The sequence below is a fragment of the Eulemur rufifrons genome, chromosome 18 (assembly GCF_041146395.1).
Source record: "Eulemur rufifrons isolate Redbay chromosome 18, OSU_ERuf_1, whole genome shotgun sequence".
NCBI lineage: Eukaryota > Metazoa > Chordata > Mammalia > Primates > Lemuridae > Eulemur > Eulemur rufifrons.
Genome location: NC_091000.1, coordinates 70,519,628 through 70,534,388, shown reverse-complemented (window position 1 = coordinate 70,534,388; position 14,761 = coordinate 70,519,628). Strand labels below are relative to the sequence as shown.

Here is a 14,761-nt window from a genome sequence, read left to right as displayed (position 1 = left end):
CCCACTTTAGTTACCACAGAGCAAAACCTTGGTCCTTTTCCTGCTCACTGTTCATTCCCAGAGCATTCACCCCAGTATAAGTCTTATTCCTAAAACAGGAATAGAGGGATTCAGTTCAATTGGGATTTAGGTATTCAGAGTTCTATACTAAATTTTAAACAAGTGATTAGCACCGACATTGGTAAAACTTAAGATCGGTTTGTAATAGGTACCTGGAGGGTCAACTGCTGCAGTAAAGTGCCAAGTGACTAACAGACAGTCACACATATGGCATTTCTGTCAAATACAAGCCAACAGTACTTCACAGTTCCTGTTAAATATTTCTGAGTTTCCAAAATACAAGTTCATTTCCATTTATAACTACTTGACTATAACCATTATCTATCAATATTTTTTCTCTATATATGTGTCTATATGTAGAATTTTCACTTCCTAGTGAAAGTCATAGTGTAATGACTAATACCAGGCATATTTTTTTGCCATAATTGACACTATATTGTATGATTTCACCTATATAAATTTCAGAATAGGTAAATCCATAGACACAGAAAGTAGATTAGTGGTGGATGGAGGGAGGAGTATGGGAAAGGATTGATAATGGATTTGGGGTTTTCTTTCCAGGTGATGAAAACGTTCCGGACTTAGTGGTGACAGTTATAAAACTTTGTGAATATAATGTGCTTCAGAATTCCTGTGAGCACCACAGACAAAGCATTCCAAAAAAAATGAACACAAAAGGAAATATAAGATGATATCGTTTTTTAAAAGGTACCCAACATTACCAAATTCCTTAAGTCTTCAGAACCACGGCCAGGACTGAAGAGGGATGGGAGAAGGCTTTACCCTCCCGATGTTGGAAACGGAGTTCATGTTTTGAAACCCAGAGCTAAGAGTAGCAAAAGAGCAGCAGAACTACAAGCCCCATAAATCAACGTCTCTGGAAGATGTCAGGGACCTAGCCCTTCCAGTCCTCGACAAATATCAACACCACCTACCCCATCCCAGCAAGACTGCCGGGAGGATGGGAATGAGAAGCTAAACAATGCAAAATCCCAAGTGATATCAAGAGTCTACATATGTTTATTCAAATAACAAAGTACTTGACCATCTCAACAAGAATGTTCAAGAATGAGACAGGAACAAAATCAAGAAAATATTACTAAGCTATTTATAATGAAAGAGTTAGATAAAAAGATACTGTCCTAAATTTATACCATTATATAAAAACAAACTTTCATTTGTCTCAACTTGTCAAATCGTTAGGATGCAATGAGCCAATATAGTAAACAGGCATGCCAGATAATGTAGATTTTCAGAAAAGGTCACGAAATCACTGTCAGCTTAAACTGCTTAATTTCATTAAAATTGTTAAATATGACAGGATGTCACCAACTCCCAGGTTCCTTTACATGAGCAAAGTTGGATTAATTTGATCCAAATTTTGTATAATAGTTTTCCAATTTCTAAAAAGACTTGATGTCTAACTATGTCAGTTAGAATTTCTGCTTTACTTCTCTAGCTCTATCTCAAAAGAAACTTTTTGAAGGCCATAAATCTTGACATAGTGAAAGCAAAATAATCACAGCACTCAACAGTGCCTTTAACATTTCTGAGCCACGAGGGATTAAACAGGCAGATGCTATGGAAATTGCCTGTTGGGAGAGGACAGCCCAGAGTTCAGACTGCACACAGCTGGGAGGGATTGAAGCTGCTAGCTATGGAATCAAGCTTAGGAGAAACTCTGGGCACAATTCCGGCATCCGAAATAAATTAAAGTAAACAGTATTGCTCTCCCTCATCCACCCTGTTCGCAGGCTGAGCTAGAGACCACACACTCAGACCACACAGAGCCAGCTGAACACTCGCACGCAACATCTACAAGCTGTCACTCGGCAGCAGCAGAGATGGAGGACGAGGGGATGGGGGGGGAGGCAAGGGGGGATGGGAGCAGGAGGGTCTTCTCTGTACAGCTGGAAAGTGCTGTGTGGTTTGCAGAAGGGGGAGGGATAGAACCCACACACCTTCCTGACAAAACAAGCTGGTCATGGCCTTGTGCAGTCCTGACCTGTACTCCCCCACACATCAATTTAGGAGCTGATGAAGGATTAACGAAGCATCCATTTAACATCTATTAACCTCCTATCCATCACAGGTCAAAAGAGAAAATTACTATTACAAAAGCATTTCATTAAAATAAAGACAAAAGGCCACATTTTCTTTATAGATATTCTATATTAGTTTTAACCCATCTGCCTCTTTTCCTTTAATGAAGCACATGGGGATAGATCTCAAGTGTTTTTGCAACAGGGGTCAGAAAATTTTAATTTACCCACGATCTTAATTTTCCAAAATATTTACTGGTAGAACAAAAGACAGTAACTTGTAATTTTTTACAGAACTTCAGACTAAAAATACACAGAAAAAATTAACTGGTAGCAATAATATGAAGAAAAAAATCAGAATATAAAACCACAACCAAGAAGGAGTTTTAAAATTACAAAAGCAATATTTCTTACTATTTAGTAAAGAACAGTTTTGCTGATTTCAATAACACACAAAAAATCTGAACAAATTGAGTGATCCCAGGTCTCACCCTGTCACATCCCCAGACACCCGGCTCAGCTAAAGGGAGAACACCAGGAACTGGAAATTATAAGTCCCACTCACTGAAGGCTTGGAGAATCTTTACTACACAGCCCAAGAAAAGCCCCAAGATGGTAAAGCACTATTTTCTCAATAGATCAGGCCATAGAAAAGTGAATGTTTTCTCCAAAAAAAAAAAAAAAAGAAAAGAAAAACCCACAAACAAACAAACAAAACCTCCCAAATGTCTATCCTTCTCCACATACATACAACTCAAGCTAGCAGCCTCAGCATCACAAGGGAACAAATCAGAAAAGCAGAGTCTCAGACCCCAGCTCAACTCTACCAAATAAGAAAGTGCACTGTAGCACTCGGTGTGCACACTGACATCTTGAGAAGCACTGGTAGCCTTACCCAGTCCAGAACCATCCTGGATCTAAAGGACCCCAAAAAAATCTGGTTTCAGAGCTGCCTACCTAGTGAGTATCAACAGTAAAATTATACTCAGCCAGACTCTCAGGCCACCCTGCAACAGAACCAAAGTGTAGAATTCACCACACCTTTCTTGAGTTGCGCCCAATGTACTCTAGGACAGACTGGTCCCCACTAGGCTGGCTGGGCTGGACTCAAAGATCTCCCAGAGATATTGGGAAAAGAGTTTGTGAGAATGGTAATTTCCTTCCTCAGTTCTCTGTAAACTCACACTCCACTCTTCCTGAGTAAACGTCAAGGTAGATCAGCATGACCATAAGTTTTACCACCTAACAGCAAAGAGTGGGACAAGTCTAAAACGAGTCATGAACTCTGTGGTCCAGTTTTCTTAATTAATTATCTTTCTCCTGCTGCTCCCCCTCAAAATCATGGTTAACAAGAATATAACCATACACAAATCTGAAAGAACCCATGGGGTCCAAATTGTATAGGGTTAAGGCCTGATAAGAGGCCCTAACTAAGAAGATTCATTGGGTCTCAGAAGGGACACTTGCAGAAAGGAAGGACACACTTGATAAGAGATAATACAACCCTGTTTTCCTGGCCTTTTTGTATTTCTTTTCCTTCTTTACCTTTCCAAAGAATAAATAATTGAACAATACTGTCTATGGTTTTAAATGAAAGCACAGATGTTTGTATTTTAATTCTTTGGGGAAAAAATCCAATGATTTAAACAAAATAACTGATAAATGGAACTTAATTTTTATTCACTGATTCATTCATTCATTTGGGGGATGGGAAACAAAGACCTTCCGTCCTGCTACAATGTTTGGAGGTAAGATGTTAAGGCGAAGAGAAAGTACACGAGGTGACCAAGAATCAATGCTGGAAGCAAGATGGGATACAACGAAAGCCTGGCAACCTGGCTCTCAGAGCCCCCACACGACAGATGTTACATAAATACTGGAGTACTCAGCTACTCTCGTAAAACGAGCACTGGGTTCTATCTCAGCTGGAAGAGTTACTTAGAAGACTCGTTTATTCCCCAGGAACTACAAAGCCCTCTGCCTCAGCACGCTAAATCTCCTCCTAGAGGACAATGACCTTCACTACATTGCACAGCAAAAAGCTGCAGGTCTATAGGTGGCCAGTCCTCTAACTGACGCCACTGGAAACTGATGACATGTCAAAAATGAAATAGGCCAGCGCAAATCCATCCCCATCCCCGACAAACAAAACAAAAACCTCAAAGATACACTATTAATAGAAAGTAGTTTCATATAAAAGCACAGCATTATTCATTCATGAACCTATTGCCAGCTGTACCCAAAGTCCTTAGTACTCCCCCTTTATCAGATCCACACAGATAGACAAAACATTAATTTTTGGTATTTCAAGAAATGTAATTTTTCAGAAAAAAACGTCTAGGTGTTTCTTTTTTTTTCCCCCAGAAGATTGAATAAGTTATTATCAAATAAAGTTCCTTTCTATCTTCTCAGTCCATCAAGAAGATTTGGGGTATATACAGAGAATAGTCACCAAAACCTCAAAAGATGACAATGCTGGACTCCTATACCTCAGACAAACAGAGATACAGAGAAACTAGGATTGAGAAAAGGAAATACCCTCAGACTTGTTCAGTCAAAATAAATATTTAAGCACTTGCTATGTTTCAGGCACTACACTGAGGAAATGACAGGAACAAGACTTCCTAACAAAGAGATCACAGATGACCCTGGCCTTGAGGAGCCTGATGAGTGCTGAAACCAGAGAGCAGTGGGATAGGCGACCAGAAGGTGACTACAAACAACTATTTCAAGAAATTTGGCTGGGAAGGGAAGAAGCAGGGAATGTGAAATAAAGGAGGATTCTACTCTTTTCATTGTTGTTTCTCTGTTTCACTTTCCTGTTGTCTGCATCTAAGCATATGTAAAGGCCAGCAGGAAGGAGCCTTCAGCAAGACATGAACACTGAGTGAAGTCCTCACAAAGGCAGGGGTGGATGGGATCCAGAGCCAAGGTACAAGGATTAGTCTCAGTGTAAACACAATCTCCTCCACTGAGCTGAGGAAAGAGGAAACATTTTTTGGCAGAAAAGACCATGGGATTCTCCTCAGACAGCTCTATCATTTATGAAATAGGTGACAAGATCATGTGCTAAGAGTGTAGGTGAAGTGAAAGGATGAGGTGTTTGACAAGTGTGAAAAATGCTAAAAATAGATTCTGCAGAGAGCAGAAGCAGGTGCTAATGAGGAAAACTCCAGAAGATTCCTTGATGACCCAATAAGACTGATGAAAACAGACGCACGGGGGCACAAATCTGGATACTGTGGTTTACCCAGCTGGTCCCAGCAACCCAGGTCAAGCATTACAGAAGGTAAAGCATTGAGATCATCCAGGGCTGAGAATTTGTCAGCCAAATACTACAGAAAGACAAGGATACAACCAGCCTCACTGGCATGAGAGTGATGATGATCATGAAATCTCCTGACGAGGTAAAAGAGCAGGTGTAGTGGAGGTGAGTGAGAGTGGGAGAGAGGACAGACTGTAAGCACATAGTGGGTGGCCTGAGCTGTGGATTTCAGAAGTGGACCAGTGTCGAGGTTGGGCATTTCAGCGCTGCTCTCCCAGCCCCCAGCACCACTTCTCTGGCAGCAGCTGCACCCTCCTCCACGGCCCAGCTCCCAGCGGGCTCTTCTTTCTCCTTTTGTCCCTTCCCATTGTTGTTAGCCTATCTTTGCGCCTCATCACCCCTTGTCTATTCCCTTACCCTGCCCACACCTCTGCGAGTAATCCCTTTATTAAAGTCTTCATCTGAACCATCTGGCATGACTTCTGACTCCTGCTGAGACCCTGACTTACACAGACATACATATCACTCACACAGGGCTTACATTAAAGTTAAACTAAAACCAAATATTACTGGATTTTTGTTTTGTTTGTTTTCTTTTGTCTTTCAGTAAAATTATAATACGATGAAAGTTAAATCATATACCCTCCAAAATCACAGAACTTTAAAACTGAAAAAGGCCTTTAAAAATTCATCCAAGCTTAGAGATGAACCTAAGGGCCAGCCTTGCACGTAGCAAAGGGAGAGACTTCACCACCGCACTCTCACCACTGAGTGCTCACTGTGTGCAGGGCACTATTCCAGGTGCTCCCTGGATCTACCTCGTGCAGCTCACAACTTCAGAACCTGAAATCCAGACTGCCCAAGTCCAGGTGTCCAGTTTTGTTTTTTTCCCATTAGTAGCACCAAGACTTACTGGAAGAGGGCAATAATAAGTAGAAGGAATTGCTAAACCCAAAAACAAAAATAAAGCAAACTGAATGTTTTATTTTTAATGGTAAATGCTACCAATAATATTAAGTTAAAAGAACGTTCAGAAAGCGCTTGAGCTTCCCTAATGCAATTTTCCAGAAAAAAAAAATTGCCTAACAAATCAGTTCCTAACTCCTCTGTCTCTCCTTCAAGCCACTCCATAATCCAAAATGCACTCACTTCCTGGCCTCTGGGCCTTCGCTCCTGGTGTGCAGCCCAGGTGTTCACATGCCTTCCCTCATCATGCTCTCACCTCCGTGAAGCTTCCCAATCACTCTACCCCAGCAGATCCTTCCCTCCTCTGAACTCCTGCTGTACTTACATTCAATACTACAGAGTTTAGTTCTTAGCTATTCTTTAATTGATAGGGCAAAAATGTCCCTTCTGAATTCAGGCTAATATTATTTCATTTTTAATGTGTATGTCAGGCACATGCTAAGACTGGGAGATACAAAAATTATTAAAACTAATCCCTATCCAGCCTGAGCTTAGTCTTTTGACTAGTATGTAAATACCAATAATAGTTATAGCCCCTAACACAACACAGGGATAAGACAAGTGCTAAGGGGTTATAGGATTCAGTAAGCTGGAAAATTTCAAAGCAGGAAGGATTTTTAGAAATAGTCTAATTTCATGTGCTCTCAGAATACATAAAAAGGAAACAGTCCAAAGCAGCTAAGCCACTCAGCCAGTGCTATGTAGCAGGACAGTGGTGGCCCGAGGACCAGTAACGGTTGCTTTGAGGCCTAAGCCAAAAAAAAATACCTCTTAACTCTGCAATTTTCAAATTGAGATCCAAAGATACCTTATGGGTATGTCCACAACTTCAAAATTCACAATGTCTCATCAATTACTTTAAGTTTGTGTACTCATATTAGTAATAATTATTTTAAACATAAACATACTCTAAAGCATATGATTATAAACAAACACTACTACCATGTGATTTCAGCAGATAGTCCAGAGGGTACATGAACATAGCCCAGGGTTTAAGAATAATCAACATTCTAGCACACTGCTTAGCAGAGTGATCAGTGTTATTTCCTGTTCCAGTCAATTTCAAAATCCTCTCTACTCAACACTAACCTAAAACTCATCCATTCAATAAACATATAGGCATCTACGATTTGGGAAGTGCCGTACTAGGAATCTTGGCTAGATTAAACTGGGTAAACTGGAGAACGAGTGAAAAAGTAATTGCGAGAATAACTCTGCAACTAGCATTTCCTATATGGCCTAATCTTGCTGCTTCCTGACACTAGAAATAGTTCAAAGTCCTTTACTAGAAGATTGCCTTTGCAAAAATTTTTAGAGTACCAATTTCATTTCCCATAAGAGTCATATATAATAGGCTCTCAAATATTTGCAGAATGAATGAAAATTTACCTAGCAGGTTAATAACTATCTTTTAGAAAGGTAATACAGTTGACCCTTGTGCAACGTGGGTTTGAACTGTGCAGGTTCACTTATACATGGAATTTTTTCAATAAAAGTTACACTGAGCATGCCTGCCTCTCTGCCTCCCCTTCCACCTCTTCTGCTTCTGCCACTCCTGAGACAGAAAGACCAACCCTCCTCTTCCTCCTCCTCCTCAGCCTGCTCAAGATGAAGACAGCAAGGATGAAGACCTTCATGATGATCCACTTCTACTTAATGAACAGTAAATATATTTTCTCTGCCTTACAATTTTCTTAACATTTTTCTCTAGCTTCATTGTAAGAATACAAATTGTTGTAATATATAATACATATAACATACAAAATACATGTTAATTGACTGTTTATGTTATCTGTAAGGCTTCCAGTCAACAGTAGGCTATTAGTAAAGTTTTAGGGAAGTCAAAAGCTGTATGCAAATTTCTGCCTTTACTGGAAGTCAGCACCCCTAACCCTGGTGGTGTTCAAGAGTCAACTGTAGTTCAAAATAGTATTCAGTACAGGAAATTAAATGCTTGATGAGAAAAAAGAAATAATTTTCTAAAACTTCCAAGAGTTGCTCCCAAATTACAGAGGGGGATTCTCTGCTTCCCTGATTAAATTTACTAAGTTTCTACTTAATCGAACAGAAGAGAACATTTAAGTACCAGGCACACATTCTCTATTGCCACCGTGCACAGTGCACCCAAATAATTTAAGTGTGGCTGACTTAAAAATATTTTTCAAAGTTTTCCTTGTAAGTTTACTCACAGATTCATAAAGGTATCAAACTTAAATTTTCCCAGATTTATTAGCACATTGATCTTTAGCAGATTAAAAATTGCTTGTTTCCATTTAAGGACGACTTCTTTCAAGAAGTGCTTATTGGAACTAAGAAAGCGTCTCTTTACAAAACCTTAGGGTCCAGGGTCACGCATCGCCAGGCTTCGAGGCGGCCAGGTGTGCAGGCCTGGAGCCGTCCGCGCGCTCTGCGCGGCAGCTGTGACACGACCACCCGCGCGCTGCACCTAGCCAAGCACCCAAGCCGCCGACCCGCCCGCAACACGGGCTACCACAGCAGCACCCGGCGGGGCACCGGGACGCCGGGAACCAGCGACGGGCGCCAGCAAGCGCGGCGCCGCGCGAGGGTGCCCACCCAGGCACGCAGGCAACGACGCCTCGCGCGCGCCCTTCGCGAGTAAATTCCCAAACCTGACAGGGTGACAACTACGCGGGGGTGCAAGGCGCGAGGGCCCAGCCGCAACCCGGACGGCGGGGACAGCCCCGGAGCCCTCGCCCCGCAGGTGCCCGCGGCCGGGCTGGGACGGCGCGCCTCCTGCCCTCGCGGCCCAGGCCTGGGGACGTGCGTGCCCGCTCGCCCTCGGCCGGGACCCCCGGGCTCCCGCACTCACCTTCAGCCTGCCTGCCGCCGCCTCAGACGGGGTCCGGAAAGGCTCGCGGAAAACCAGGGCCGCTGACGCCCAGCGGTCGGCGCCCTACTTCCGCCCGCCGCGAGCGCCGAGCGCGTCGATCCGCCGGACAGTCGAGCGCCGAGCCCTGGATGGGCGGGCCTGTCCGGGAGGGCGGGGCGGCGGGCGGAAGGCGGAGTCCTCGCGCGGTGTGCGCGGGTCGGCCTCGGGTTGGCAGCGACCGTCTGCGCGCGTCCACGCGAGTAAACGCATTTAGCTGAGAGGGCTTCGCGTGGGGTGGGGGGTGAGGTGGAGAAAGATACAACCTCGGGGCTGCGCCGTGTGCACTGTCCATCCCCGTGCCCTTGGGTCGTCTCAAAGAGGCCGCAGGGTCCCGGTGCGTTTGTGAGGTCACAATTCACAACTGCTCTGCGTCAGGGGCCGCACCGGATCAGGACGATGTACCTGGTCAGGTGGCCGCACTGGGTCAGGAGGATGCATTGGGGTCAGGGGGGTGCATTGGAGTCAGAGGCATGCACCAAGTCCGGGGGGCGTGCACCAGGTCAGGGCGCTGTGGCTCCTTTGGAGGCCCTCGGAAGTTAGGTGACACACAGAGACCACAGGCACATGGAACTTTCAGAGGTGGCTAGTATCTCCTGCCTGGGACCCTGAGTGTTGGTGGCCATTGAGTGAACACATCCATCAGCTGGGTGCTGTGCAGGCTCTGAAGGTAACAAGGTGAATCAAGATCAGTCACCCTCAGCTGGCTGGCCTGGGACAGCCACAGCCACAGTGGAAATCGGAGCTGTACTGGGGAGTGACTGCAGCAGTCTGGCCAGGAAAGGACCGAGGCCTGCACTAGGGACGATCAGAAGGGGAGCCAGTGACAGTGACCAAACTGAGTTGGGTGGGTTGACAGTTTGAATTGGCAGGACTTGCCGCAGCTGTGAGAGAAAAATGACTTAAGGTAGTGATCTAAGTATTAGGGGAGTGGTGCTTCTACTAACTAAAATAGAAAAGAGTGAGAGAAGAGGGCTGGAAGTTCTCTTTTAAAATGTAAAATGAAGTTAGCACTCCGGTGGAGCTGTTGGGTAGGCCCTTGGGAATATGGGCCCATAGCTCAGGGGAGAGGTCTGCACTGGACATATACCTTTGTAAGTTAGAAGTTGGTGGCTGGTGTTTATGCTGTGGGTGTGTGAGATCTGGGGAGTGGATATAGAGAGAAGACAGAAGAGGTCTGGGACTGAGAGCTGGGGTGTCAGAGACTTCAGGAAGAGGAAGGAACCAAGACAGAGAAGCCAGTGAGGAAGGACAACCAGGGAAGTGGGCGTGCATGAGGGCCAAAGGGGGAGTTTCAGAAAGGACGAACTGATTGACCAAGCCAAAAAGTACTGCGAGGCCAAGACTCCGGAGACAACTGAGTTTGCCACACAGCCGTCATTGACATCCTTGACAAGAGCAGTTTCGAAGGAATATGGAGTACCAAAGTCTCATCGGAGTGGACGCAGAAGAGAAAATCAAGTGAAATGGAAGAACGTAAGTTTAGACAACCTAGGTTGGGAGATTTAGCAAATAAAAATACAAGATGCCCAGTTAAGGTTGAATTTCAGATAAACACCACATAGATTTTAGCATAGATATATCCCTATACTAACATTGCCTGGGATATATGTATACTAAAACATTGTTTTAGTACTTTTTTAGTGTATGTCCCAAATATTGCACGGGACATACTCATAATAATATTTGTTGTTTGTCTAAATTCAAATTTAAGTGGATGTTCTGTATCTTTATCTGACAATTTTGACAACCACTTTGAGGAATTTTTCAATAAAGGGAGCAGAGATGTGGGGTCGTTGCTGTTGGAACATGGTGTCACTGGAAAATTTTATTTTAAGGTGGGAGCAATTATTTGCTAAAGAGGAAACTGCTGATGCAGGAGAGACAGGGGCACATTCAGAACAAAGTCCCTGTTGCACAAGGTCAGAAGTTATCCCTGGGAAAGAGCCCACAGAGCTCAGCCATCACGGGAGGAGTGGGAACATGAGGCTACCATGCTGGTTTGGTAGACATGGTAAGGAGAAAATGAGAAAATACTCTTCTGGTTGCTTCTATTTTATTAGCAAAAGAACTAGCAAGATCATCTGTGAGCACAGGGGATGGGGCACGGGAGGGTTGAGAGCGAGAGGTGAGATTGCTATCTTGGATACTGTGAGATGCATTTACTAAGGAAATGTAATGATTGCCAGGCAGGGTGGAAAGCCCGTGTGGGATGTGTGGCCCTACATTTAAGATGGAACCAGTCAGCCTGCTTGTGTGTGTTTTGGCTGCTCTGGGATAGTGGGGAGTTAGTAGAAATTAGTTGTAGCTGAGGTTGTAGTTTGACACAGCAGCAGGAGGAGGGAGCAAGATAGTTGAGAATCTGTGCGAAGAAATAACGTTGGACAGGACCGTGAAGCACGTTTAAGCCGGTGTGACAGGGTACTTAGATAGATTTTTTTCTGGTTGTCCTGAAATTGGCCACCTGGAGCAAGAAAGAGGGCTGCTGACTAGGTGGTCGTATGTCCCACTTTGCCTGGGATAACTCTGGTTTGTGTCTGTTATCCTGGCTTAATGATTAACAGTGTCCCCTTCACTGCCAAAAGTGTTCCTTTTAGGTAATATATGGTCACCCTAGAGTCTGCCCACTTATAAAGAAAGCCCCCAGTGAGGTGAGACACCTCTTGAGGCCCTCAGGGGATTCACATTACTGGTTCTAATCTGGGTTAGTAGTTGCCAACCTGAAGGGTCTGTGGGCCTGTGCTTGGTGCTGTCAGGATGGAGCTAAGCATGGGGCGGAGTTCTCGGCAGAGCTGGGCTGCCCTCGGAACTGTATGTGACCAAGAGTGTGTAGAAATTCCCAAAGGTGGGAGATGTGCTGGAGAATCTTCTAACCACGGTGGAGAGGAGAGTGGCCAGGCTGTGGACTTTGCAGCCTCTCACCCAGAGAACTCAGATATGCCCCTCACACAGACTCAGTCTGTGGCCCATCCGTGTGCCTCGTGTGAACACCCATCAGACAGCATCCACAGTGGGGGCCAAGCACCTGGGCTGATCTGACCAGCGCAGGCAGGCAGGAGGGATGCAGGCTGCAGGGACCCCGTGACAAGGCAGCTGCAGAGGCCCATGCACAGCCTAGGGTGTGGTGCCATCCCTCGAGGAACCAGGCCGCCAGGTCGTGGTGAGGTGATCTCTGCAGGCCCAGATGCATATCCTGGGCTTGGGTTTGCCCTCCCTGGCTGCAGGGCCCTAGCAGAAAGACTACCCAGTTGCTTACAGAGTGTCATGCTTCATCATCATGGGCTTTCCCTTAATACCACCTGGGACCAGGGACCCTTCTAAGAGTGAAAGAGGTAGGCAAAGGGGCCATGACCACTGGATCCACAGGATCCATTATAGATCACACACCCAGAACTGCCACCCTGACAACATGTCAGCATGCCCCAAAAAGCCACAGCAAAGGCTCTGGCTGGGGAAGGCAGTGTGTGGGGTGGGAACGCTGTGCTGTGGGACGCAGTATACACTTGGAACCTGATACCAGGATATGGTGCTGCGTCCCCAGTGGCTAGAGTCCTGGCTTCTGGGGTGAGCAGAAGGTGCTCCCCCAGGAGACACAAGGTTCCACTAAATCTAAAGGTCCGCCTTTGGGATCCTCATACAGGCAACAAAATTTGACCCGGGTCAGCAACACTGGCCCAACAAGGACATGGCCACCAGGGTGTCAGACCACACGGGGAAGAAGGTCTGGGTCACATTGTGGAACAAGCAAGTGGGCCATGGAAGTGCTACTTGCAAGTAAGAAGAATCAAAAAAGACAACGGTGAGAATCGCCATGGCCTCAGGACCAGCTGCAGCAGTGGACACCACAGCCCGACCTGCCAGCGCTCCTGTGGGTCCTCCCCCCGCTGCACCAGTAAAGCGTGACTGGACACCACCAGAAGGCATCAGAGACGGGACTGGTACCAGTGATCTGAGCCAAGCGGGGAAGGGGCAGCAGCAGAGGCTGCCAGTGCCCCAGCCAGATCCCCTCACCTGGAGGCTGCTTTCTGGGAACACCTGCACCTGTCTTTGTACCTAAGGGGCCTTCTTTCTGGAGCAGGACGAGCTGGAAGCACTGGAGAGTTAATTTCCCCAGAAGCAGGCCTCAACCCGCAGCAGACAAGGAGGTGGTGTGTAAGGACCCCGGCGTGGTAGCGCCTGGCTGGGATAGCTGGAGGCGAGTGGTCCGTGGCCGTGCAGAGTCCCCAGGGAGCTGTGCTCCATCTTCCTCAGTGAAGTGGTCATGACACACCTTTACTGGCCTCCCCACTCCTCTCCTGCCGTTTCCTACCATCACCTCCCATGTAAAATGCTAGCCCTGGAAACCTTATCTCACGGTTGGCTTCTGGGGGAATCCAGCCAAGATTGTCATTACCATAGACCAAAAACAGCCTACACATGTGATTCAAATATCTTAATGTGCTGAATCGCATACTTCTTAGGGAAATACATCTTGGGGGTGGAAGGTGATTTTTGTACGGATGCTTTAAGTTGTGGCACTTAGCAGGACTTCATTTTTCTCTCCTTTTCGTCAGAGGATGTGCCAAAGTGCTGCTCTAGTTGCGCACTAACGTGACAGTCCTCGGCGTTATCGATTTTAAAGCACAAGGGGAGAGCTGGGAAATGTGAGTCAGAGACTTGGCAGCCGCGGTCAAAAGGAAAGAAAGAGAAATCCCTGGCAGCGGTACACCCCCATCACAGTGAAACTGAACCCTGCGGGTCTCGGCGACATGCCGTTTCCCAGGTTAGATCCTGCCATTAAGCCAGGACGTATGGGTCTTGAGAACTCACAGATTTTTCCTGGATCAAAAAATAACAAATAACACTGTATTCCTGAAACAAAAACACTCAAAAGAGGAAAGAGACTCTTTTGTTAATATAAAGAATACTGGTGTTGTTTTCTTTCTTTTTTCCTTAAATTTCTGGTCCTAATTCTGAAGCCAGCTAGCATGCATTAGTGCTGTATATGCAGAAGTTGGCAGCAAATAAAATCATTAAACCTAAAATTGCAGTAGTAGCCACCAGGGCAATTAAATATCGTTGTATAGCTGTATGTTTTCAATTCTGCTTCAGATTTCATTTGACTTGGAGAGAAAGAATAACTAACTTTGAAGCATGAAATCCCTTTGGAAACAGTCTTAGGAAGCAGTGGGAGAGACACATTCCCTGTTCTTTAGATACTTTTTGACATTAAATCAATACTTCACGTGTTCTGTGCTGCATGGCACATCAGTTTGCAAGGGACCAGAATTAGTGCAGGACCTAACTCAAACAATTGCAGTTTGCCAGGCCTTGCTGATCCTTTTTACCAAAGACTGAGAATCGTCTGTTAATTCACCAACTCTGCCCCTTGCTGGCAGGTTCCTGCTTTACTCTCTGATGTAGATGTCACAGTTACAGGGTACACCAGGCTGACTGTGCAAGAACAGCATGAACCACAACCTGTAAATAGATTATTATCTATTTGTTTACTTTTTCGGTTGTCTCTTCCCACAAGAACATCAGCTTGAGGGTAAAGACATT

The 14,761-nt window shown here is 45.4% G+C and overlaps 1 protein-coding gene across 2 annotated transcripts in view; it reads right to left on the bottom strand.

Annotated features, from left to right (window-relative positions):
- Window positions 1-9,181, bottom strand: part of EXOC2 (exocyst complex component 2) — a 197,584-nt gene extending 188,403 nt beyond the window's left edge. For both annotated transcript variants that reach the window (XM_069493556.1, XM_069493557.1), the window contains exon 1: window positions 9,164-9,181. The gene's annotated coding sequence lies outside the window, so the exon portion shown is untranslated. The remainder of the gene's footprint in view (window positions 1-9,163) is intronic.
- Window positions 9,182-14,761: the final 5,580 nt, after the last annotated feature.